The sequence below is a fragment of the Bos indicus genome, chromosome 19, assembly GCF_029378745.1.
Source record: "Bos indicus isolate NIAB-ARS_2022 breed Sahiwal x Tharparkar chromosome 19, NIAB-ARS_B.indTharparkar_mat_pri_1.0, whole genome shotgun sequence".
Classification (NCBI taxonomy): Eukaryota; Metazoa; Chordata; class Mammalia; order Artiodactyla; family Bovidae; genus Bos; species Bos indicus.
This window is the reverse complement of record NC_091778.1, coordinates 14,482,241-14,509,252: the sequence shown is the minus strand read 5'-3', so window position 1 is coordinate 14,509,252 and position 27,012 is coordinate 14,482,241. Positions and strand designations below refer to the sequence as shown.

At 50.7% G+C, this 27,012-nt stretch overlaps 1 pseudogene; it reads right to left on the bottom strand.

The window, feature by feature from the left end:
• Positions 1–17,117: 17,117 nt before the first annotated feature.
• On the bottom strand, positions 17,118–18,467 carry LOC109574246 (large ribosomal subunit protein uL4 pseudogene; annotated as a pseudogene).
• Between the last annotated feature and the right edge of the window lie 8,545 nt (positions 18,468–27,012).

Here is a 27,012-nt window from a genome sequence, read left to right as displayed (position 1 = left end):
AAAAGCGTTAGTCGCTTAGTCATGTCTGACTCTTTGTGATCCCATGGACTGTAGCCTGCCAGGCCCTTCTGTTCTTGGAATACTCCAGGCAAGAACACTGGAGTGGATAGCCATTCTCTTCTCCAGGGCATCTTCCCAGCCCAGGGATCAAACCTGTTTCCTGCATTTCAGGCAGATTCTTTACCATCTGAGCCACCAGAGAAGCAATTTTAAAGGAGGATTCCTTCAAAGGGTTTCTGAAAGCCTAAGAGGTTTGGCTCATTAGGTATTTGCTCAATTAATGAATACCATATTACTTATCTTTTGCTATGAACTAATTATACCCCCACAATTAGTAGCTTAAAATAATAACAAATACTTATTAGCTTTCACAGTTACCATGGGTCAGGGATTCAGGAGTGACTTGGCCAGCAATTCTGGTTTAGGATCTCTCATGAAGTTAAATCATATGTTAGCCTGGGCTACAGCCCTCCGCAGGCTACGCCGGAGCTGGAAGATCTGCTTCCCACGTGACACACTCATATGACTGGCGTTGGTGCTGGCTGTGGGTGGGAGGCCTCTGTTCCTCTTCAAGGGGAGCTCTCCACAAGATCGCCATAACACAGGAGCTAGCTTCCTCGGAGCTGGTGATTCAATAGAGCAAGGCAGAGCCACAGTGCACTTTATAACCTGGCCCAGAAGCCAAACACTGTCACTTCTGCCATACTCTATTGATCATTAAGACCACCTGCTTCGATGCTGGAGGGAACTATTCAGGGTGTGAATACCAGCAAGCTGGTAAGCATCATTGGGGGTTATCTCAGAGGCTGGATACCATAGGTACTGAAATCAAAAGTGTTTTGTAAGGTTAAGAAGGGATCCTTGTGACGAGAGGAAGGGATAGATAGGGAATTTGGAATGAATATGGACACTCTGCTGTACTTAAAATGAATTCCCGACAAGGACCTCCTGTATAGCACAGGGAACTCTGCTCAACGTTATGTGGCAGCCTGGATGGGAGGGGAGTTTGGGAGAGAATGGATACATGTTTATGTATGCCTGAGTCCTTTTGCTGTCCACCTGAAACTATCACAACATTGTTAATCAGCTATATTCTAATACAAAATAAAAAGTCTTTACCAGCTGAACTACAAGGGAAGCAGCACATACTCCAAAAGGTTTTTTAAAAAGGAGATTCATGAGTTGTTCAAAAATAGGCAAAACTTAATCTATAGGGTTATCTTCGCAGGAGAATCTTTGCCTTTGAGGGAGATAGGAACTGGGAAGGGCCCCAAGGAGGCTGCTGGGGAGCTGATAATGTTTACCACTTGATCAGGGTGTTGGTCACATGAACATGTTTACTTTGTGAAATATCATTATCATCACATACGATGTGTGTATTTTTCTGTATGTACATGATGCTTCAATAAAAATATTTTGAAGCGGATCCTCATACTTGAAAATATTTGGTGCAATTCATGTGTTCAAATCTCCTCATTTTATGGGAGAGAAAACACTAGAGCTCTGAGAGAGAAGGTGACCTGCTCAAGGTCCCTTGGCAGGTCGGGGTGGGGTCTTTTTTCCCCTCATGTTATGATTTTATTTTGCGGGGATTTTTTTTGAGATACAGTTGATTTACAATGTTGGGTTAGTTGCAAGTGTGCAGCAAAGTGACTCAGTTATATATTTATACATATATGGTGGCGGTTTAGTCACTAAGGCATGTCCTGCGTTGCAGGCAGATTCTTTACTGACTGAGCCACCAGGGAAGTAGGGAAATGGAACTCCTGGGCCCACAGTGCCTGCAAAGGTCTGTTCCCAGGGCCCAGGAGGCTCGAATGTCAGTCCAAGATCCCACCCCTGAGAAAGGATAAATTCGGAGTTTGGGATTAACATATACACATTAATATATATAAAATAGACAACCAACAAGGACCTACTACATAGCTCAGGGAACTCTACTCAATATCTTGCAATAATCTATGATGAAAAAGAATCTAAAAAAGAATGTCTATATTTAATATATGTATTTTAAATAAATAGGAATATATTGAAATATATAGGAACACATTTAGATATTTAAATAAATAATATATATGTATAAATGTAAGTTTATAAATATTCAGTTCAGTTCAGTCACTCAGTTGTGTCCGACTCTTTGTGACCCCATGAACCACAGCACGCCAGGCCTCCCTATCCATCACCAACTCCCAGAGTTCACCCAAACCTGTGTCCATTGAGTCGGTGATGCCATCCAACCATCTTATCCTCCATTGTCCCCTTCTCCTCCTGCCCTCAATCTTTTCCAGCATCAGGGTCTTTTCAAATGAGTCAGCTCTTTGCATCAGGTGGCCAAAGTATTGGAGTTTCAGCTTCAGCATCACTCTTTCCAATGAATACTCAGGACTGATTTCCTTTAGGACGGACTGGTTGGATCTCCTTGCAGTCCAAGGGACTCTCAAGAGTTTTCTGCAACACCACAGTCCAAAAGCATCAAATATGACTGTAAATATAAAAATATTGAAATTATAAATACATAAATATATCTACACATTTATAAATATATATTTATGTATATAGAATAAATAGGAATACATTTGAATAAATAGGAATATATTTATATATTTAAATAAATATGCACATTCTTTTTTAAGATTCTTTTTAATCATAGATTTTTACAAGATATTGAGTATGGCTCTCTGGGCTGTACGGCAGGTCCTTGGTTATCTATTTTAGACATATTAGTATGTATCTGTTAATCCCAACCTCCTAATTAGCCCCTTCACAAGGGTGGGGTCTTGGATTGGTATTCGAGCCACCTAGGAACAGACCTTTGCAGGCTCTGTGGTCGGGGAGCTCCATTTCCTCTATTTGTTCCCCCAGGTCCCCCAGCGAGGCTCCAGAACAGAGAGATACAGAGCCAGGGATGCGCCAGGGCCCGGCTCACACAGCGCCTCCCAGTGTGCCCACCCTGGGCCAACCGGAGTGCTGTCTGCCTGCAGCCCTCACCTGGGCGTTCCAAGAGGTGCAGCGTCAGGAGAGGGCCCTGTCCTGAGGCGGGAGGGCGAGTGCGGGCCGTGTGGCTCCTTCTCTGCGCGTGCCTCTACTAGACACCCCTCACTCTGCAGCCAAAGGTGGAGAAACTCTGTACAGTCAGCAAAAACAAGACCGGGAGCTGACTGTGGCTCAGACCATGAGCTCCTTATTGCCAAATTCAGACTTAAATTGAAGAATGCAGGGAAAACCACTAGACCATTCAGGTATGACCTGAATCAAATTCCTTACGATTATACGGTGGAAGTGAGAAATAGATTCAAGGGATTAGATCTGATAGACTCCAATACTCTTGCCTAGAAAATCCCATGGATGGAGGAGCCTGGTAGGCTGCAGTCCATGGGGTCGCTAAGAATCAGACAAGACTGAAGTGACTTAGCAGTAGCAGTAGCAGAGTGCATGAAGAACTATGGACAGAGGTTCATGACGTTGTACAGGAGGCAGAGATCGAGACCATCTCCTAGAAAAAGAAATGCAAAAAGGCAAAATGGTTATCTGAGGAGTCCTTACAAATAGCTGTGAAAAGAGACGGGAAAGGTAAAGGAGAAAACGAAAGACATACCCATTTGAATGCAAAGTTCCAAAGAATAGCAAGGAAAGATAAGAAAACTTTCCTCAGCAATCAGTGCAAAGAAATAGAGGAAAACAATAGAATGGGAAAGACTAGAGATCTCTTCAAGAAAGTTAGAGACACCAAGGGAACATTTCATGCAAAGATGGGCTAGATAAAGGACAGAAATTGTATGGACCTAACAGAAGCAGAAGATATTAAGAAGAGGTGGCAAAAATACACAGAAGAAGTATACAAAAAAGATCTTCATGACCCAGATAACCACCTAGGGCCAGACATCCTGGAGTGCGAAGTCAAGTGGGCCTTAGGAAGCATCATTATGAACAAAGCTAGTGGAGATGATGGAATTCCAGTTGAGTTATTTGATGATGCTGTGAAAGTGCTGCACTCAATATGCCAGCAAATTTGGAAAACTCAGCAGTGGCCACAGGACTGGAAAAGGTCACTTTTCATTCCAATCCCAAAGAGAGGTAATGCCAAAGAATTCTCAAACTACTACACAATTGCACTCATCTCACATGCTACCAAAATAATGGTTAAAATTCTCCGAGCCAGGCTTCAACAGTACGTGAGCCATGAACTTCCAGATGTTCAAGCTGGATTTAGAAAAGGCAGAGGAACCAGAGATCAAATTACCAACATCCATTGGATCATCGAAAAAGCAAGAGAGTTCCAGAAAAACATCTATTTCTGCTTTATTGACTATGCCAAAGCCTTTGACTGTGTGGATCACAACAAACTGTGGAAAATTCTGAGAGATGTGGATACCAGACCACCTGACCTGCCTCCTGAGAAATCTGTGCGCAGGTCAGGAAGCAACAGTTAGAACTGGACATGGAACAACTGACTGGTTCCAAATCGGGAAAGGAGTCCGTCAAGGCTGTATATTGTCACCCAGCTTATTTAACTTATATGCAGAGTACATCATGAGAAATGCTGGACTGGATGAAGCACAAGCTGGAATCAAGATGGCTGGGATAAATATCAATAACCTCAGATATGCAGATGATACCACACTTAGGGCAGAAAGGAAAGAAGAACTAAAGAGCCTCTTGATGAAAGTGAAAGAGGAGAGTGAAAAAGTTGGCTTAAAATTGAACATTCAGAAATCTAAGATCATGGCATCTGGTCCCATCACTTCATGGCAAATAGATGGGGAAACAATGGAAACAGTGACAGACTTTATCTTTTTGGGCTCCACAATCACTTCAGGTGGTGACTGCAGCCATGAAGTTAAAAGATGCTTGCTCCTTGGAAGAAAATTTATGACCAACGTAGATAGCATATTAAAAAGCAGAGACATTACTCTGTCAACAAATGTTTGTCTAGTCAAAGCTATGGTTTTTCCAGTAGTCATGTATGGATGTGAGAGTTGGACTATAAAGAAAACTGAGCACTGAAGAATTGATGCTTTTGAACTGTGGTGTTGAAGGAGACTCTTGAGAGTCCCTTAGACAGCAAAGGGATCCAACCAGTCCATCCTAAAGGAAATCAGTCCTGAATATTCATTGGAAGGAGTGATGCTAAAATTGAAGCTCCAACACTTTGGCCACCTGATGCAAGGAGCTGATTCATTTGAAAAGACCCTGATGCTGGGAAAGCTTGATGGCAGGGGACAACAGAAGATAAGATGATTGGATGGCATCATCGACTCAATGGACGTGAGTTTGAGTAAACTCTGGGAGTTGGTGATGGACAGGGAAGCCTGGCATGCTGCAGTACATAGGGTCGCAAAGAGTCAGACACGACTGAGCAACTGAACTGAACTCACTCAGGAAACAGTCCCTCTCCATTGGCTGGACTTCAAGGACTTTCAGGGCTGGGACTCAGCCTTACTCAGCTTTGGATCTCTTCCATCCATCTGCACATCCACCCAACCATCCACCTAAACAAGAGTCTCCTGAGCACCTATTATAGGCACTAGAGGTATAAGAACAAACAGAATCAGCAAAATTCCTGTCCGAAGGAACTAACATGCTAGTCAGGTAGACACAACAGGTAAGATGCAGAGGATGGTGGGAGGGCATAAGAGTGTGTGTGTGTGTGTGTGTGTGTGTGTGTGCACTTGTATCAGGGAAGATCTTATTGAGAAGAAGACATTTGAGCAAAGACTCGAGGGAGGTGAGCGGGTGAGCCTAAAGTTTTCTGCAGGAAGAGTATTCCGGGCCAAGGGAACAGCATGGACAAGGCTCAGAGGCAAGTGCCTGTCCGGCATGCCAAGGAGGCCAGTGAGGTCTGAGTGGGGTGAGCGAGAGGAGGCAGAATTGTGCAGTGGAGACCCCATGGCTTGGGTGCCCGTCAGATCTGGCCTTGAACCTCGGTCCTGCTGTTCTTCAACTAGGTGACCCAAGGGCTCTTGGCTGTGCAGTCTGGATGATACCAACCTTTTGAGGCTTAAACTCAATCTCATCTTAATGACAAGTCCACAAAGTTTGAACAAGACAGATGGTCCCGTTCCCCTCACTTCCCCTGGAATATAAGCTCCACGAAGGAGCTCCACGATCCAGAGATCGTGTGTGTTTTGTTCACCACTAAATCCTCAAACTCAGAATCACAGACCTTAGAGTGAAATAAGCAATGACAATACACTGTGATGGTACATGGCTTGCAGGGGGAAGCCAAAGGGGCTCTTGGTGGGGAAGCCAAAGGGGCTCTTGGTAGGGAAGCCTAAGGCGCACTAGGAGAACAGCCTGGAGGGCTTCCTGGAGGAAGTTACAGCTGGGACCGGCAGAAGAGTAGGAGTCAACCAAGGTGTATTCCAGGCAGAGGGAACAGCGTGCACAAAAGCTCAGAGGCTGGAAAGAGCAACTTATTTGGAAGCACTTCGATACACTAGAACAGAGCATTAGGAGGGATAAAGGGGCTGCATGCATGGGGTCGTGGGGCAAGGGGGACGGGAGTAAGGGATCACTAGAAATTAGATGAGTGGAGTCTTCCTGTGTCCTAAGAGCCATGGAAGACCCTGGTACCCGTGTTGGATGTAACACAGTCCTTGGCACATAAAAGTAAATGGAGGAAGAGAGAGGGAGTTGGGAAAGAAGAAAGGAAGGAAATTAAATCAGAGCCCACCACAGCCTTGCCTCTCGCCAGTTTTCAACAGCAGCTGCGGTTCAGCGGGACTCCTGAGAAATCCAGCCCAAGACCGCCTCTGCCATCTCACAAGTGTCACAAACTGAAAGTCCCTCAGTCGTGTCTAACTCTGCGACTCCATGAACTATACAGTCCATGGAAATCTCCAGGCCAGGATACTGGAGTGCGTAGCCGTTCCCTTCTCCAGGGATCTTCCCAACCCAGGGATCCAACCCAGGTCTCCCACATTGCAGGCAGATTCTTTACCAGCTGAGCCACCAGGGAAGCCCCCTTTGCCAGCTCAATGGTCCCTAGGGCCTCCCAAGACTGAGCGGGTCCTGCTCCCTCCCTCTCTGTGCTCCTGGCCAGGGAGGGCGGGTGGGACACACAGGCCCCAGGGTCCCAGCAGTGGACAGTGTTCTGGTGCAGTGGAAGGACCTTAAACTCCCAGACAAGGACACAGCAGTAAAGGATGATGTGGCCGAACCCCCGGGTCCACGGCGAGCGGACCCCAGGTGTGTGATCGGGAGCAGTTAAATTTCATCATTACCCTTTCTCCAATGGTGTTTTTTATAGTCTTTTTTACTACTGGCACTAAAGGTTTTGGACTCATCCTGGCGGAGTGGAGGACATCACTCGTAGGGCTGACTGCTCTCCGTGATATAAAAAAATGACAAGTCCCGGCTTAATCTTTCTGATAACTGTGTTCCGCGCCCCCATCCATCTCCACCAAGGGGTTTGGGCGAAGCTGGAAGACAAGAGCATCTCAGCGTTTAAGAATGAAAAATTAAGTGCCCTTTTTAAGCCCAGCATGGAGCTCTTTGGCTTGGCACTGTTCTGGAGGTGGGGGGTCTGGCAGGAGTGGGGTGGGGGGGTGAGACAGGAGGATAGAGTGAGAACAAGTCAGCAGTGTCACCTCCAGGTCCTGGGGCAGGGAGGTGGACAGTGGGTCCCACACAGTGTCGTGAGAGTGTCAGCCTGAGCGTGCATACTTGGAAATGTGGGTGAGTCTTGGTTTCACCTGGGTGGCCCCTTACTTGTGCATCTGAGTCTCCGTCCAGGAGAGCCTGTAGCTGTGCTTTCGTGTAAGCGTCTGTACCTGGTCATGCATGACTAACATGGGAGAGTGAAGACAGCCTTGCGCTGCAGATTGATTCGATTCCCAGCTCTGTTTTAATTACCTATGGAGCCTTTTGTAAGTCATTCCCCCTCTTGGCGCCTCAGTTTCCTCATCTGTAAAATCAGTGAGTGGGGATGACAGGAAGCTAAAATCTGCTAATGAAGCACTCACTCACCGGATCACCTTGGGCACATCACGCCCCATCTCTTTGCCCCCCTTTCGCCATCTGTCCCACCAGACCCTTGCTCTACTGGACCTCCAAGGCTACTTCTGCCCTGGCATGTGAAGACCTGAGAGTCAGGCAGCCAGCGAGGCTCCACGAGGCCCAGGTTCTAGCCTGGCACTGCAGCACTGGCCCAAAGCCAGCTTCCAGTCGTGGCTCAGACTTTTTTGCTTGTGCCCAGGAGACCGGCTGCCTTTCTGGGCCCCAGAAACAGCCAGTTTCAGGGCAGACTCTGGGCACAGGGTGCAGAGGGCAAGGGTTTGGTGTCTTCAGCCCTGGGCTTCAGTTCCAGATTTATTTCCAGTTGTGTCTGTGACCTAAGCCTCAGTTGTTTTACTGGCGAAATGGAAACAAAAGAAGACAGTAATCCTTTCCATTGGATCTGATGAGCTCTACTTCTTCCATGCGTGCGTGCTAAGTCGCTTCAGTCGTGTCCAACTCTCTGCGACCCCATGGACTGTAGCCCACTGCCAGGCTCCTCTGTCCATGGGATTCTCCAGGCAAGAATACTGGCATGGGTTGCCATGCCCTCCTCCAGGGGAGCTTCCCGACCCAGGGATCGAACCCACGTCTCTTATGTCTCCTGCCTCGCCAGGCAGGTTCTTTACCACCTGGGAAGCCCACCTCATCCATAGTAAGTGCTATCAGAGGACATCCCACGTGTGCAGACCCCTAAACAAAACTCGTTCACCGGTCACTGTCTAATCTCATCTTCAACGCCTTCATCTGTGGAAAGAGGGGACAAAAGGTCCTTTTGCAAAGATGTGAGCAGGGAGGGGAAGCTGAACCGGGAGACTTTGGCAGCCAGAGGTCTGGTCTGTCCTGGAAGGAGCCAAACATTTGTTGTTAATAAGAGTAGGAGGGAAAAAAACCGCTGTGAGAAGCTCCCTCCTGGGCCCGGGCAGGTGCGGTCCTGCACAATCCCTTTATCACCAGCAGCGAGGTTTGGAGAACAAGATGAGAGGCTGATAGGCCCTGGTTATCTGGGGCGGCAGCGTTTATCTGGGAAGTTTCCACAGGGTCCCCATTGGCTTGTGTGTTATCTGGGCCCGAGCTGCTGGGGACTTGGGGCCCCCTCCCCCACCAAGCAGGATGGCAAAACAGGGGCTGACGATGACCTCTTGTGTGGTCGGGGAGGCGTGTGGTGAAGAATGGCCAGGGCCCTGGGCCATCTGGGGCCCCACGTGAGCTTGTCCCAGAGATTTGGTGCCATCATGACAGTGGGTACCAATTCTGGGTCCCTTCCCTGACTTGGATGGTGATCTCATTCACCCGGGATGCAGGAGCATCCATTGCGTCTTACAGACACCAAGGCCTGGACAGGTTATGTCCCTTCCCAAAAGGTGCCCAGCCAGAAAAATAGCAGAACCAGGATTTGAACTCTGGTCTGCTTGATTCTATTTTTATTATTTTATTTTTATTTTCTTATTACTATTTTGGGCCATTCCCCCCAAATAGGTGGAATCCTAGTTCCCCAACCAGGGATTAAACCCCCTGCTTTGGAAGTGTGGAGTCCCAACTCCACACTTGGATCACCAGGGAAGTGAGTCCCTGGTCTGCTTGATCCTAAAAGCACTGGCTTCCAGAACAAACCCTATGACCAGGGCAGAGTGGACCTCAGCCCCCTAACATTGCCAGAGATGGTTTGGGTCCACTAACCAAATGATGACCCACTCCAGTATTGTTGACTGGAGAATCCTCTGGACAGAGGTCACTGGCAGGCTACAATCCATAGGGTCGAAAAGAGTCGGAGATGACTTAGTGACTGAACAACAACGAAACAATAACCCTGTTGATCTCACACTGCCTAGGGAATAGAAAGCTTGATCTTTGTATCTTGTTGCCATTTTATAGTTGAGCAAACAGAGGCCCAGACAGATACATCCCTTTAGCCAAAGTCATCCAGGTTAGAGACGTTGAATTCACTCCCCTGGCTTGGAGTCGCCCGGCAGCTCTGCCCCTCTGCATCCCCGAACCCCTATCCTGGAGGGCTTCCCCTCCTCTCTGAGCCGTGGAGGCCGTTCCATCTGCACCACTCGCGTGGCCCTTAATCATTTACTGCCCTTGCAGACAGCCTCGGTCAAAAGCAGTCAAGTTCTGACTCGGACCAGACCTGTGTTGCCACCATCTGTGCACGTGGCCCAGCTCCCCTGCTGACTGGAAGGGCCTGGAGGGCAAGAGCCAGGTGGCTGGCTATTTCTGTGTTTTCCCTACCTGCTGACGTGCTGAGCATGCTGGGCAAGCCAGTGCTCAGATTCGGACCTGGTGCTTGGAGCACAGGGCAAGGAGGAACCACTGGGGATAACTGCAGGGCACAGGGACAATGGGAGGGGCTGGCACCTCACCCTCTCCAGGACCAAAAGTGAAAGTCGCTCAGTCGTGTCCGACTCTTTGCAACCCCAGGGACTATAGAGTCCATGGAATTCTCCAGGCCAGAATGCTGGAGTGGGGTACCCTTTCCCCTCTCCGGGGGATCTTCCCAACCCAGGGATGGAACCCAGGTCTCCCGCATTGCAGGTGGATTCTTTACCAGCTGAGCCACAAGGGAAGTTGAACCCAGATTCTGCTCCATTCCTATCAGCCAGCCCTGCTCATACCCTGCTGTCCCATATTTGGTGACCGAAACCACAGCCATAACTGGGCCTAGCAGATACCTGAACCTTCCCCTTGGCACCTCCTATTCTCCCACCACACCAGCCAGTCATTGCCAGGTCCCACCAGTTCTGTGTCTTACACATCTCTTTTAGATCCAGCCCATCTTGAACTACTGCAACAGCCTCCTTCCTGGCCTCCCTGCCTCCAGTCTGCTCTCCAGTTGCAGTCACAGTGTTCTTCTTCAAACGTAAACTGGAGCTTGTCCTTCCTCCGTTTAAACCCTTCAGGGCCTCCAAGGCCTTCATATGAAGTTCAAACATCTTAACGCTCCAAGAGCTGGCTCTGGCCCACTGTTCTTGTATCTCCAGCCATTCCAGGCCACGCTGGACTCTAGGTTCCTCGGAATGCCCCCCTCACCCTGCCCTGGGCCTTAGCTCATACTCTTCTGTGTTAGGAACACCCCTTTCTGCCCTGATTCCTTTTATGGCACACTCCTCATCCTCCAGGTCTCAATCTGGGGTCACTTTCTCCAGGAAGCCTCTTCGGACCCCTGCCAGTTAGGTGCCTGCTTTTCCACACGAGCGTTTGCATGCGTTTATCGTAGCCCTCAAAACATGGACTGGGGGCTTCCCTGGTGGCTCAGTGGTAAAGAATCTGCCTGCCAGTACAGGAGACAGGGGTCTGATCCTTGATCTCTGAAGATCCCATATGCCACGGAACAATAAATTCACGCACCACAACTGAGCCTGTGCTCTAGAGCCTGGGAGCCACAGCTCTTGAAGGCTTCACACCCTGGAGTCTGTGCTCAGCAGCAAGAGAAGCCACCTCAGTGAAAAGTCTGAGTGCAACAATTAGAGAGTAGCCCCTGCTCACTGCAACTAGAGAAAGTTGCAGCACCAAAGACCCAGCACAGCCAAACAAATGAATAAGTAAATAAAAATTATTTTAAAAAAATATGGACTGGGAATTGCCTGTGAACTTGATTTCTGTCTGTCTCCTCCAGTAGACTCTGAGCTCCCTTCAGTGGAGGCCGTACTTGCGAAGGAACAAGTGTTTGACAGCTTCTCTGCTCTTCCCGGTTCCCTTGAACTCCTCAGAGGGACTTAAAGGGATCGTGGAGCGCCCCCCCCCGCCGGGTTTTTCTTATTTTTTTCACTTTGTTAATTGTTCTTTAATGTTTTGATAGTTTTGATATATGGTTTAAACCTTTAACTTTCATTTTTAAAGTGAAGTACACTGTTTGTACAAAAGAACATGTAAATAACATACATATGCTGTTTGAATGATGGTAATAATAATAAAAGAGTCACCCTGTACTCACTCACATCCCAGTTTAAGAAGAGTTCATTTCCAAAGCTTTCAAAGCTTGTTGAGTTCCCATCACATCACGCTGGGCTAGACTGAAGGCAAAAGGAGAAGGGGGCGGCAGAGGAGGAGATGGTTAGAGAGTACCACTGACTCAGTGGACATGAATTTGAGCCAACTCTGGGAAATACTGAAGGACAGAGGAGCCTGGTGTGCTACAATCCATGGGGTCGCAAAGAGACACACACAGCTTGGTGACTGAACAACAGCAACATCCCACATGAAGCTTCCTCTCCAGAGGCAACCAGTGTTTAAACTTTTGTTTGTGTTTTCTTTCTAGTTTTATCACATATGGACAATTCCTAAATAACATATGATATAATTTTGTATATTTTTGAACCAGACTTTATGGATTCTTTTGTGACTTCCTTTTAAAAAAACAAAACTAAACATTATCTATGGAGAATCACCCACGTTGGGTCATTCTCCATGCATGCATGGTTGCTGCTGCTGCTAAGTCACTTCAGTTGTGTCCAACTCTGTGTGACCCCATAGACGGCAGCCCACCAGACTCCCCCATCCCTGGGATTCTCCAGGCAAGAATACTGGAGTGGGATGCCATTTCCTTCTCCAATGCAATGCATGCATGGTATCTTATGCCATTTCACAATTTATACGTTAATTCTTCTGTTGTTTCCAGATGTTTGCTGTTACAGCCTGGGTTGTTCTTAATGATTACCTTTCCCATTCATTCTTGGGACCTGTCTCGTGAACTCCTGTCTCTCTCCTGCTGCCTCAGCCCACTCCCCAGTGAGGCAGAGTAGGGACAAGTTTCCCAATCAGGGCCACCTCTACAGAACCCACGAGCCAGGGTGGGGTTGCCTGAGTCCTGGGGGCCTCCTGGAGGACACCTGGGGCTCTAGGGCTGGCTGAGCGCTCCTCTGGCTTCCCGTTCCCCTTTCCACCTCTCCCCCTGAGCCTCAAAAGCAGCCACACTGCCCTCCCCAGCAGCTGCCCAGATCCAGGCTCTCCCCCTGCCCTCCAACAGCCCAGCCTGGCAGAGGGCGTGGGACCGAGCGTCCCGGTGTGTGTATCCAGCTGTTGCTTGCCACAGCTGGCTGCACGGGGTTCTGCAGAGCCAGGAGGGCAGGCTCCGCCCTCCCCCTCCTCCCCTGCCATTTAATGCCTGAGACTGGGTGAGGGCGAAGAGAACCTGGGAATGTTCCTGGCTGGGGACAAGACCTAGGACACATCTGTTCAGTCCCAGGCCTGGACTGATGGGCATCCCCTCCTCCCCTCCTTCTTGCATTCCTGGCTCTCCTGGTGGCCTTCACTCAGGACTGTGAGAGGGGGTACCATCCCCCCTGGTGGAGCCTCTGTTTTCTCTTCTTTTTATTTATTTATTTTAAATTGTGAAATAATTTGTTTTTTTTAATTGAAGGATAATTGCTTTACAGAATTATGTTTTTTAAAAAAATTTTTTTAATTTTACTTTTGACCACACCGGGTCTTCGCTGCTGTGTGTGAGCTTTAGTTGCAGTGAGCTGGGGCTACTCCTCGTTGCGGTATGAGGGCTTCTCGCTGTGGTGGCTTCTCTTGTTGCGGGGCACAGACTCCAGAGCGCAGAGGTTCAATAGCTTTGGGCTTAGATGGCCCACGGCACGTGGCATCTTCCCGGACTAGGGATTGAACCTGTGTCCCCTGCATTGGCCGGCAGATTCTTAACCATTGAACTATCAGGGAAGTCCTGTTTTCTCTTCTGTACAATTTGAGTATAACCGGCTTTGAGAAGCCCCTCATCTCATGGGGAAGGGCCTTGACAGGCCAGAGAGCAGGAGTGGAGCCATGCTTGGAGATTATGCCTGTATCGGAGAGGGGAGCAGTCAGAGGCAGGGAGGCTGCAGGGAGGAGGCTGCGGGAAGAGTCTAGAAGGGAGGGCAGCACAGAGCACCAGGGCCAAGGCTGCAGTGGGGAAGACCCGCTCACCAGGGCAGAGTAGGGTGGGGCTTTCTATGGGGCTGCAAATGACACCATCCCCAGTGAGCCAGGAGGACCGGGGGCCGCAGAGGCTGGGCTGGGAATGCTGTCCTGAGAGCTGTCCACTCTGGCAGGCCGGGCCCCACACAGCCACTCATCTGGCCAACAAACCAACAAGCACTGAATGGCTGCCTGCCTGCCGTGTGCCAGGGTAGGGGCGGGCCAACAGGAAGCCCAGAATAGGACTAACAGAAACTGCTACGGGGCAGGAGCAATCGAGTGGCCCAGATGGGTGGACCGCCTGTGGGTTATGCCCTGTTTCCTGGACTTCACAGGCATTAACTCTTTGTTCTTTGTTTTTTTAGCAATCTTTTAGAGAAGTTTTTGAGTTATAATTTACATACCATACAACTTACTTTTTACTTACACGACTCAATGATTTTTGGTGTATTCACAGAGTTGTGTAACTATTATCACAGGCATAGAGTTTTGTTTGTTTTTGGCCACAGGATATGTGGGGTCTTAGTTCCCCAAGAGATTGAACCCTTGCCTCCTTCATTGGAAGCCTGAAGTCTTAACTGCTGGACTGCCATGGAAGTCCCAATATTAACTCATTTTTAACCCTGATGACACACCTCTGAGGCAGGTACTCTCATCGTCATCCCCATTTTACAGATAAGGAAAGTGAGGTTCAATAAGTCCCCTACATACGAACCTTCAAGTTGCGAACTTTCAAAGATGCAGACGTGTGCTCGCTTGTCCAATCACGTGTTAGTTCACGTGCCTGGCATACACTGTCACATACGTGTGTCCTTTACAAGTGCTCGTGCTTCTGTGTGCTTTACAGAACGTGTGGAGTACAGTAGCGCAGTGCCTTTATCTCAAGCCCGGAAACAAGAGTAAAAGCAGCGTGATGTACAGTACAGTGCTGTATAACCAATCGTGTGAATTGGGTACCAGGGTGACGGGTTTCTTCAGGAGGGGCAAATTTTCTCCGGACAAATGTTCCTCAGCCAGCTGAACCGAGGTTACCAGAAACACCTAGAACATACCTGTGCATGAGTGTATGCATGGCATGGGCATCAGTCAGCCAGCAACAGGGAACCTCGTTTAAGGGGTAAATGGCACCCCACTCCAGTACTGTTGCCTGGAAAATCCCATGGATGGAGGAGCCTAGTAGGCTGCAGTCCATGGGGTCGCTAACAGTCAGACACGACTGAGTGACTTCACTTTCACTTTCCACTTTCATGCATTGGAGAAGGAAATGGCAACCCACTCCAGTGTTCTTGCCTGGAGAATCCCAGGGACGGAGGAGCCTAGTGGGCTGCCGTCTATGGGGTCGCACAGAGTCAGACACGACTGAAACGACTTAGCAGTAGCAGGATTAGATAAGGGCTTCCCCCATGGCTCAGCGCTAAAAAATCTGCATGCAATGCAGAAGACACAGGAGACGTGGGTTCGATCGCTTGGTCAAGAAGATCCCCTGGAGGAGCGCGTGGCAACCCGTTCCAGTATTCTTGCCTGGAGAATCCCATGGACGGAGGAGTCAGGCGGGCTATAGTCCGTGGGGCTGCAAAGAGTCGGACGTGACTGAAGCGACTGAACACACACGGGATTAGATACAGGGCACTGGACACAGGGACTGGAAATGCCACCAGCCTGCCACTTACCTGGTGATGGGATCTTGGGTGAGGGTCTCCACCCCTCTCAGTTTTGTCATCTGAAAAGCGGAGCAAAATGGCACGTACCTGGCAGGGCACAAAGTAAGGGTTCAATCCTGTTTTATTTAACCCTCACAACAACCACCGTCTATCACTAGCCCATTTAGAGACGGCAAAGGAGACGCAGAGAGGTTAAGTCCCTTGCCCAGGGTCACACAGCTGCAAAGCGGCAGAGTCAGAATTTGAACTCAGGCTGTCTGACCCCCAAGTTCACAATTTTAACCTCTGCCCTACTGTGAAGCAATAGCAGTCGTAATACAGACACAGAGGACTTCTTGGGCTCCAGGTTTCGGGTTAACCATTTCACCTGAGTAATCAGATAAATCACCTCGGTGACTTCTTGTCTCCGAGATGAGGAACAGACTCAAAGAAGAAAAGGGACCCACCTGGGGACTCCCAACTCCCATCTCTCACTCTTCTGGCCACATCCTGGGGAAATCTTGAAGCCCAGCTTTGTCAGGAGCAGGGGGCTGCTGCAACCTGCCCCCAGCATCCTGCGCTGGGGACAGACACAACCATCTGTCCTAAGACCTGGGTGCCCTAGCCTACAGCCTGGCCTAACCCTGTCGCCCACCCCCAGGCTCCAGCCTTGCCTGGTGCCATCTGGCGAGTGGCAGGGTGCCTGCTGCCAGGGTGTGGGTGCCAGGGGCCAAGAGGGGAGCAGCTGGAAGGCTGAGCTGACCCCACGAGCAGCAGCCCAGCCCCAGGGCTCCGTCTGGGAAGCTGCAGCCAGGTCATTTCCCTCCCCAACCCCTGGGAGATAGGATCTTCCCCTACCTTGTCAGCCAGGCCAGCTAGCTGTGAACCAGCTCCAACTTTCTGCCTTTGGGAATTCCTATCTCTGGGGACTCGTCCTCACTCTACAATTCCCTCCAGTGAAGGAACATGGGGTTCCAAGTCTTCCCAAACATGCTAGCCAGAGTACTGAGCTGCCCATACTGCCACGGGCTGTTGAGTAAGAGCTCACACATCTGGGCTCTTGCCATGTGCCACGCTCTGTTCTAATCCCTGTATAACCATTAACTTTTAAACCTTTGCACAACTCTATAAGGCAGTTGTGATGGTTATTCCCATTTCGCAGATGGGGAAACTGAGCTACAACGTGGTTAGATAACTTGCCCACTGCTGGCACATGGGAGAGCTGGGATTAGAACCCAAGCAGTCTAGATTCCTAACATTGATTCTGTGCTTCCTACAAGCCAGGCATTGTTCTGAGGGGTTTGGGGTATGGATTTGTTCATCTAATCCTCAGAATGCTGTTATCATCACTCCCGTTTTACAGATGAGGAAGCTGGAGGCTCCGAGAGGTTCTGCAGCTTGCCTCAGTGAGTCACAGTCTTGTCTGATTATTTGCGACCCCATAGACTTTAGTCTGCCAGGCTCCTCTGTCCATGGATTCCCCGGGCGAGAATACCGGAGCAGGTTGTCTTTTCCTTCTTTTTTTTTTTTCATTGCCTCTTTGTTCAAGCTTTTCTTTATTCAAAATCAGCTGTCCCAAAGGATTCGGCATTTACGGAATAAACAAATTTAAGTTTAAGCAGCAGCCTTCTTTTCCTCTGAGGTGGGTTTCTTTCCTGTGGGCTTCTTTTCAGCTGCTGGTTTCTTGGTCCCTGCAGCATTTTTTCCCACCACAGGCTTCTTCAGCTTCTTATTGCCAACAGCCTTCTTTTCTTTGTTTCCCACCACAGGTTTCTTGCCCTGAACCCCTTTCTGATCTGATTTGGCTTCTACTGCTGCTGCTGCCTTATCCATGCGGATTTTGTGATTCCTGGCCTGTCGAAGAATGGTGTTCCTGCGCATGGTCTTTGCATATGGATTAAGCTTCAACATGAGTCTCAGGTTTTTCAGTGGATTCTTCTTCAGGACTCTGCGATGAATCTTCTTGCGTGATGCTCGGAGTGCTCTTTGGATTTCTGGGCTTTTCAAGATTCTGCTAAGGTCTGTATTGAGCATCTTGTGCATGGGGTGGTTGTAGTTACTCTTGAGGGAGGCTGCTTTACACCAAGTGCCATACAGCTCATCTAACTTTCGGAAAGCACTTTCAGTCCAAATGCAGAAACGTCCCACATAACCACCAGGAGCAAGTTTCAAAATGTTCAGCTTGCTTACATTAAGCAGAGTAATTCCAGGGATGCTTCTGAAGGCCTTGATGATACCATTGTCCTCATTATAGATGATGCAGGGTCCCCTGCGCTGGATACGGTGACGGTTTCTCATCTTGCCTTTGCCAGCTCTCATTCGCTGAGAGGCATAGACCTTTTTGATATCATTCCAGGCCTTAAGTTTCTTCAGAAGCAACACAGCCTCCTTGGTCTTCTTGTAGCCTTCAACTTTATCTTCCACCACCAAAGGAAGTTCAGGAACTTCCTCTATACGATGACCTTTAGACATGACCAGCGCCGGTAAGGCTGAGGCAGCCAGTGCAGAGCAGATGGCGTATCGCTTCTGCGTTGTATTCACTCTGTGGTGCCAACGTTGCCAGGTCTTGGTTGGCGCAAACATGCGGCCCCCACGACACATATTTCCAAAAGCGCCCTGACCGGAACGGTGAGTCCTGCCACCTCGAACCCTGGGAATTCGAGCCACAGCTCTGCCGGTACCCCAAGACTCAGCACTGGTTTGATGACCTGCTAATTCACTGACAGCATAGGGCTGTCTGTTGTTTTTGCGCAAGTTGGTGTGAACAAAGTTAACAATGTCGGGTCGAATGGGAGCCTTGAACACAGCAGGCAAAGTGACATTTTTGCCAGAGGACTCCCCCTTTTTGGAGTACACTGATATCAGTGGACGAGCACACGCCATGGCGGGGAGAGGAGAAGGCCACGCTCCTCTCAACCCGGCGGCTCCCACAGGAAAAGCTGTCTTTTCCTTCTGCAGGGGATCTTCCAGACCTAGGGATTGAACTCAGATCTTCTGCTTTGCAGGCAGATTCTTTACTGTCTGAGCCACCATGGAAGCCCCTCAGGGCACAGAGCAAAGAAGAGGAGGTGGGAGGATTTGAATTCAGGCAGCCTGGCTGATCAGGATCTCGGGGGGCTGTGGGAGAGCAAAAGGACTTGGGAAAGTGTTAGACGAGCTGCTAGAGGTGGGCTCCTTCCTGCCTTCTCCAGTCCAGCGGTCTCCTTTGGCCTCCCCTCTTCCTCAATCCCCCTTTTCCCCAATGTCCCATCCTCAGTGGTCACAGCCAGGAGCAACCAGGCGCAGAGAGCAGAGAGCATGTGTGAACCAGCCAGGCGCGCGGGTGCAGGCAGAGCCTGCACGTGCTCCAGACGTCTCTTCTGTGGCCAATTAAACAAATTGCAGCAAAACAGCATTTTATTAGTATTTGCCCATAGCAGTCTGGGGCGGCAATAAATTTCCTCCCGGCTGCAGCTCTGGAGAGGCAGGTGGAGGGGGGGTGTGTGTGTCGGTCGAGGTGGGGAGAGATCAGTGCCATCGATGGGGGCGTGGGGAGCGGAGTGTGGGAGAGAGAGCTGGCGTGTTAAGCAGGGGATGGTGGAGGAGAAATCTCAGCATCGGCCCTAGGGGCTGGTGGGTGTCAGAGTGGCTGTCTTCCCAAACAACCGCTCCGCTTCATCATAAACACATTGAGTTATGAGGCGGTGTTGTACGCTGCACACCAGCCTCGGTGCCTACGGAGCTGCCTGCCTGGGTAGGGGTGGGGGTGGGCGAGTGGGGGAGGACTCGGAAGCCTGGTGCCTGGCTGTGGGTCCCCCTCCAGTGGCCTGGCACCTGCTCTGAGTCCAAACCTCTCCATGGGATACGTGGGTGCTGAGTTGATGTCCTCGTGGGTCCCTTTTCCTCCAAACTCCATTCATCCCTCCATCCATTCATTCATTCATTCAAGAAGTGTTTACTAAAGGCCTGCCATTTGCCAAGCGCTGGACTGAACTGTCTGTAAAGCATGTCATTCTTCTGTTTAAAAAATCATTATTGCTTCTCTGCTGGCTTCTGTCCCGAGCTTCTGAGCCTTGTGTTCAAGATGCTTCACAAGCAGGCTCTGCTTCCCATCTTACTCTTTCGCATGGCCACCCCCCTCCACCTCCCTAACAAAAATGACAGCACGAGTAGCTCACAGGTGCAGAACGTGAAGTGCCAAAGCTGTGGGTGCCGTGCTTTACCTGTCCTAGCTCACGGCAGCCCGGTCATGACCCTCAGTCAGCACGGGCCACGTTACGCAGGGGGGACAAACGCCTCCCGAGTGTCAGTGACTCCAATAACCAAGGTTGTCTGGTTAAGTACGTGTCCAGTGTGCGTGGCCAGCGTCTGCTCATCGGAGAGACTTAGAGACTCAGGCCATTTGGTCGGTCGCATCTCTAACGTCTTTGGGCGCTGCATCATGCCAGAAAGCAAACTCCAGAGCTCTAGAGACCCTCCCGCTGACCATGAAACATCCGGGCCTGGGAACGGTACTCCTGGGACTTCCCCGGTGCTCCAATGGCTAAGACTCTGAGCTCCCAATTCAGGGGAACCTGGGTTTGATCCCTGGTCAGGGAACTAAGAGTTCCCATGTTGAAACTAAGAAGTTCACGTGTGGCAGTGAAGATGGAAGACCCCTCGTGCTACATCTAAGACCTGGCACAGCCAGTTCTAACCACAGCGTGGCCAGGAACGGATAACCCCTACCTGTGCCTGGAAAGGGAGATGGTCAAGAGTGGTAAATAGTATTACAGGCAACCATAGCTGTTATCAGCACCCGTTAACAGATGAGGACATGGAGATACACGGAGGTCAAGCAAACCACCCAATGGCACACAGCTAGAAAGTGGAGCTGGACTTCAAACACGGGCATTTGGCTCCACTCCTACAGCGCAGCCTCTGTTTCTCAAGCCCAGCTTCCCTCACCCCTGCTTGCTTTGCCTCTGCCAAGGTTCCTTCCCACAACCTCTCTGCCTGGCAAACTCCTATTCAACCATCAAGACCCTGCTGGATTGCCCTCTTCCTTCTGGCTCCAGGCAGAGGGAACTGTTCCCATCTCTGAACTTGTACAGTGCCCATGGATGTCGCCACTGTGGCCCTGTCCACATCATCTCGAGCAGTTTCTGTGCTCTGTTGAGGTCACAGTGGACGGGCCCTGCTCCATTGTCCTGGCATCTTCAGTACCTCTCGCTGGCACTGAACAGGCCTGGGGCTGCCTGGCAGGGGTCGAGGGCAGTAGGCACAGAGGCTGAGCTGCTGCATGCAGTGAATGCTCACCACCCCTCCCCTGCAGGAAGTTTCTGCACCTAGGCCCTTTCTTTTTTGACACCCCAGAGTAATGAGACTCGAGGCTGGAGGAAGAGAGACTCAGTGGAGCTCAGGAGGCTGGCCAGGGTAGGGGTGGAGTGGTGGGAGCAGCAGTGCCCCCTTCCCCTGCCCAAAACCTTCCTGAGGGCATCAAAGGGTCACCAGATCTCAGGACCTGCCTGTTGCCCTACCTCCTGGCTTTGGGCCCAGCTGTCGGGCTGTTCCAGTTGAGAACCCTCAGTCACAAAGGTGTTTTGTTTTTTTTTTAAAAAAAAACCTAAATTACATTCCCTCCTATCTCCAGGCCTTAAAGGGGTCAACTCAGATCAAATCCCTCCCTCCCTACCCCAGCATCATTGGGTTTCTGGAGCTAGGTGCCAAGGGGCCCCCTGACCAGTCCTCTTCCCACTGCCTCACTGCCAGGGTGGAGGGTGGGAGCTGGGTTAGGGAGCCTCAGGCCAGGCCCCCCTCCTCTCACTGTCAACCGCAGCACCTGACTTCACTGCTGAACACCCCTGGAAACAGCCAGCCCCCCACCTGCCTCTCTGCACTCCCCACCTCCACTCACATTCATTCTCCTCCAAGAAAATGTGCTGATTTTTAACAGCCAGGGAGGCTACACATGATAGGGATGGAGGGCTTGCTGAGTGCATGAATGAATGAAAAAATCCCATTCAAGGGAAACAATAGGATTTCCCTGGGGGTCCAGTGGTTAAGAATCTGCCTGCGAATGCAAAGGATAAGGGTTCCATCCTGGGTCAAGGGAGATCCCACAAGCTGCCAGGCAACTAAGCCAGTGTACCGCAACTCTTGAGCCAGGGTTCTAGAGCTGATGCTCTGCAACAAGAGAAGTCACCACAGTGAGAAGCCTGAGCACCACAACGAAGATCCATAGCAGCCAAAAATAAATAAATAAATAAATAGAAATAAAAAATAAACTTGCAATTAAAAAAAAGGAGTGGGGGAGACAACATATCTCTTGCACGTCCCCTTAGAGAAGCAGGGCCTGAAAATCCCCATCTTCAACCCATCATTAGAAGGACCATTATTTTACTGATCCTGAGTCATTCCATCCCACATCTTCATTCCTGAACCCCTAATGGCATCTCAATCCTGCTGGCCCCCCAAGAGCAAGGCGATTATGGCCCTCTTGGGGCTTCCCTGATAGCTCAGTTGGTAAAGAATCCTCCTGCAATGCAGGAGACTCCAGTTTGTTCCGGGGTCAGGAAGATCTGCTGGAGAAGGGATAGGGTACCCACTACAGTATTCTTGGGCTTCCCTTGTGGCTTAGCTGATAAAGAATCTGCCTGCAGTGTGGGAGACCTGGGTTCGATCCCTGGATTGGGAAGACCCCTTGGAGAAGGGAAAGGCTACCCACTCCAGTATTCTGGCCTGGAGAATTCCACGGACTGTATAGTCCATGGGGTCACAAAGAGTTAGACACGGCTGAGGGACTTTCACTTTCACTTGCTCTCAACAAGGTTATATCAAAGGCTGAGAAAATATGCCTTCAGTTGGTCAGCTGACAATTCCTGAGCACCTACTGTGTGCAGGGCATGGTTGTCTTGGGGGGGCACCCCAACTTGGAGTGTGGGACCTGGAGCCTAAAACTCTCATACAGAAAGGCCCTGGGTGGGATGGGGTGGGGTGGGAGTGTCAATAGGGTTGGGGGGACCCCCATGACTGGCTGGAAGGAGAAGGGGACACACAAGTCTGTGTGACTTCGTGTGCAGCCCACTAGGTGAGCAAAGCACTTTCACCCTCCTAAGGACTTGCCGGGCTTCCCAGGTGGCTCAGTGGGTAAAGAATCTGCCTGTAATCCAAGAGATGCAGGTTCGAAGATCCCCTGGAGGAGGGCATGGCAACCCACTCCAGTATTCTTGCCTGGAGAATCCCCATGGACAGAGGAGCCTGGAGGGTGACAGTCCATAGGGTCTCAAAGGGTTGGACACGGCTGAGTGACTTAACACACTCACAGCAAGGACTTGCCCCCTGCAGCCCAGTGACATGTTATTTCCATTTCACGGATGAGAATCCTGAGCCTCATTAGCCAGAGATCATAGCAGCGAGGAGATGAATCTTAACCCAAGTCTTCTGACTACAGAGTACCGTTTTTTTATGATACCAATTTGTCTGACAGTTCTGGTTCTCGGAAGGAGACAAAGAAACAGTCTAAGACGGCTTCCAAGGCCCCTCCCTAAACGACTGTGGGAGGAGAGCAGGGTGGTCCCCTTCACTTCGGGGGTCCTACCCACCGCTCCCAGGCTCTCCCCGAAACACTGACTCACAGCCCTGAATAGTGGTGGCTCTTTGGGGCCCCCATGATGCTCTCCTAGGCTTCTTGTCCAATTCTGAGAGGCACATGGCTGGTAAGACGGTCCTGCTTGAAGAAGCTGAAACTCAGAGAGGTGAAGTGATTGGCCCAAGGTCACACAGCAGCTAAAGGTCTGAGCCACGACTCAGACTGAGGGTGTGACTCAGAGCCCCTTGCTCTCTAGGTTCCCATCCATTTTCCCATCTTCCTTTCAATCTCTTCCCAAGGTCCTGGAGTTGGCAGTTTTGGGGTATCGGACTGTGTCACTTTCCTCTAAGATAGCTGGGCCATTATACAGAATTCCCAGCCCTTTCCTCAGAGAGAAACTCCCAGAGTCTGGCCCATGCCCCACGTAGCAAGGCTCTGGCTAGAAGTTTGAACCAGCAGTGGCAGGTTTCTCTAAAGACCCAGCTGGGTGGGTCCTCCCTCTGGGGCCCCCAATCTCACCTCTCTCCTGGTTGGAATAGCCAGCGGGATCTTGTCTTGGGCCCATGAATGGACCCATCCCCTCGCTGGGGTGCGCCAAGTGGAGGAGACAATGAGGCGGGTGCCGGGCAGGGGTGAGTGACAGTAACAGCCCCAGCGGCGGACGATGAAGATAACTGCTCTTGACAGATGAAGACGCAGCTGAGGCAAAAGCTACATCCTATTTGGCTTTTAATTTGGAGGCCCCAAGAGTGGGTTCTGAAGCTCCCTGCTCTCGTCCTCACGTGCAAAGTGGAACTGACTTTCAGGAAATGACCTGAAGTGAAACCGCATTACTCATCAGCATGTCTCTGGGATGCATCGGCTTCACGCTCCCGCCCCCCCATGCCTAACAGGATCGGGTCCCCTCACACACACCTCTGTCTTATCGAGCGGCAGTGAGCAGGGCCCAGGTCCCTGGGAGACTCAGGGACTGGCTGGGTGGACAGCAGTGTTCCACTCTAAGCTTGGACGTTGACCGACGGTATCATAGACATCAGGAATCTGCAAATGACAGCCCATTGGTGAAATCCTGTCAGCCCAACCCTGTTTTTGTAGGGCCACAAGCTGAGAACGACTTTTTTTAAAGGTTAAAAAAAATCAGAAGAAGAAATTTCATGACATGTAAAAATTATATGAAATTCAAATTTCAGCATCCCTAAATAAGGTACAATTGGAACATGGCCATGTCCGTTCACTTATGTATGGTTTGTGGCTGCTTCTGAGCTGTCAGGGCAGAGTAGTTGTGACCGGGACAGAACAGCTGGTGTAGCTCAAAGTAATTACTGTCTGGTCCTTTACAGAGCTTCCCTGGTGGGTCAGTCGGTAAAGAATCCATCTGCAATGCAGGAGACCCGGGTTTGATCCCTGGGTCTGGAAGACCCCTGGAAGAAGGAAATGGCAACCCACTCCAGTATTCTGGCCTGGAGAATCCCACGAGCAGAGGAGCCTGACGGGTTATATAGTCCATGGGGTCGCAAGAGTTGGACACAACTTAGCAACTAAACCACCACCACCCTTTACAGACCCGAACTCTCACTTCCCCCAACTGAAAACATTTAAAAGTCAATCGGGGGATTTCTCTTGTGGTCCAGTGGTTAAGAATCTGCCTGCCTAGGCAGGGGACACGAGTTCAATCCCTGGGTCTGGGAAGATTCCACAAGCTGCAGGACAACCAACTCCCTGAGCCACAACTACTGAGCCCACACTCGAAAGCCTGTGCACGGCAACTAGAGAGTGGCCCCTGCTCGCCACAACTAGGAAAAGCCCAAGCACAGCAACCAAGACCCAGAGCAGCCCCACATAAATAACTATTAAGAAAAGAAAAATGTCTGTATAAGTAAAGAAATAAAAGTCACTGGGTGATGGGGGTGATGGTGGGATCAGAGGAGCGGTTGTCCTGAAGCCCTCACGCCCTCCAATCATAGCCAAGGTGAGGGTGTGTCTGCTAAGTCTTCCCACATCCCCACACCTCCAAGGGGAGAAATTGACCATCATTCAGTCAACACACAGGTGTCGCTTTGTCGGGCACTAATCCGCCGCTGCGACAGGGAGCAGAGATAGAAAGATGATGAAGTCCTGCTTCCGGGTTCCAGCCGTCTGGGCTGGGTTTACACTGCCTGCCACGTGCAGGATGAAGAAGCCCCAGGGGACAATGGTGAGTGGCCCCTGCCCCGACAATCAGATGCTCACAGTCTGGGGTGGGGGGTCTAGACAGACAAGTAAACAGAGAACCACCATTTGGTGGGTGTGGCCCGTGAAGATATGCCCGAGGGAGCGGAGGAAACAGAGCGGGTGGGCGCTTAACCCAGCCTGGGATCCTGAGTGAAAGCTCCTTGGACAAGCATCTCTTTTTCTCTCTCTTTTTTTTTTCAGGCCACACCTCGAAGCCAACTTGACCTTAGTTCCTGACCGGGGATCAAAGTCACTCCCTCTCCATTAGAAGCGCAGTCTTAATTATTGGGCCACCAGGGAAGTCTGGACAAGCATCTCTTAACTGTGGTGGCATTTGAGACTCACCACGAGGGTTTTGAAAACCGTACCAATACCTGAGCCCCCCCCACCTCCCACCAAAGCAGAGATTCTGGTTTCATCTGTCTCAAGTCCATTCTGGCCTTGGCTAAGTTTTCAGTATCTTCCAGGTGACCTAAAGCTTCAACCAGGGCTGTGAACCCTAAACCAGGATGAGTAGGAATCAGCTTGGGTGGGCAGAAGGCAGTCCAAACAGGGCAGGGGACAGACACAGACAAAGGCAGGGTTGCCCTGCACTGCTGCAGGAGCTGCCTGTGCCCGCGGGCCACGGGGTGCCCCTCCCCACAGCACGTCCCCTCACCCATCTCAGGTCCTCACGAAGCTCTTCTCCCTGAGGAAGTATCCGCCCCCCATCCCGATAACCCCCTTATCTTTTCAGGAAAAGTGCTGATCCAATCAGACTCGTTCACAACCGGAGCCAATTCTCTGAGCTCAGGAAAAAGAATGTTCCTCAGTGTTAAGATAAGGGAGGAAATGATCATCATTAGGTCCAAAGCCCCCAGCCCCCAGCCCCTCGTACCCTCAAACGTGCTGTGCTTTAATCCCGGGGGCGGAGCCCTCTCCAGGCCCAGGTGAAAAGAGGTTTTGAGCTTTCATTTCCCCTTCTCCCTGGGTCAGTGGAATTCCCTCGAGGAGTGAGGCCTGAAGGAAGAGGGGTGCTGGGCGGGGGCGGGGGAGGGTGCGGGGCGGCGCTGGGAGTGGCTCAGGGGCTGCTGGTCTGGGCCTCCCTTCTCTGGCTGGTCCAGCCTCTCTCTTTGATCGCTCAGGTGATGGCCTGGCTTGCGCCCGGCGGAGGCAGGGAATAGAGTTAGCACCCACGCTTGGGGAGCCCTGACAGCCCGTTTAACAAGGTGTCCAACACCCCATTTCCTCTGCACTTCCTCTCGCCTTAATCCTTTTATGCGAAACTCGCTCAGGAGCAAGCCCTGTGAAATTGAGGCCTCTCTGTACACATTGCCTGGCCGCTCCCTGCTCCTCCCAGGGCCCGGCCCCCTCCCATCCCAGGGCGCCTGGAAAAAGCAGGGCTGGGCACGGCAAGAGGACCTGGGTGCCCTTAGAGGGTCACCCCCAAGCTCTGGAGGGTGGGTACCTTAGAGGTGGCTTAGAGTCCCTCACCCAGGGGCGGGGCTTCTGGAGCTGCCTCCTGGGCCTGACACCCAGGCCACCCTTTGCACATCCCCCTTCGCCCTCTTCCCCAGGTCACAGACCCTCCTGGATTGGGGGCCCGGAGCCCAGAGTCAGAACTGGAAGAAGAAAGCTCCTGGTGGTTCAAAGTAAACCCCTGACCCCAGGCCCTATCCCTTCCAAAAAAGAAAACCAAATCATTAACATTTTAGCATTAACACCAGGGGTGGGAGATGA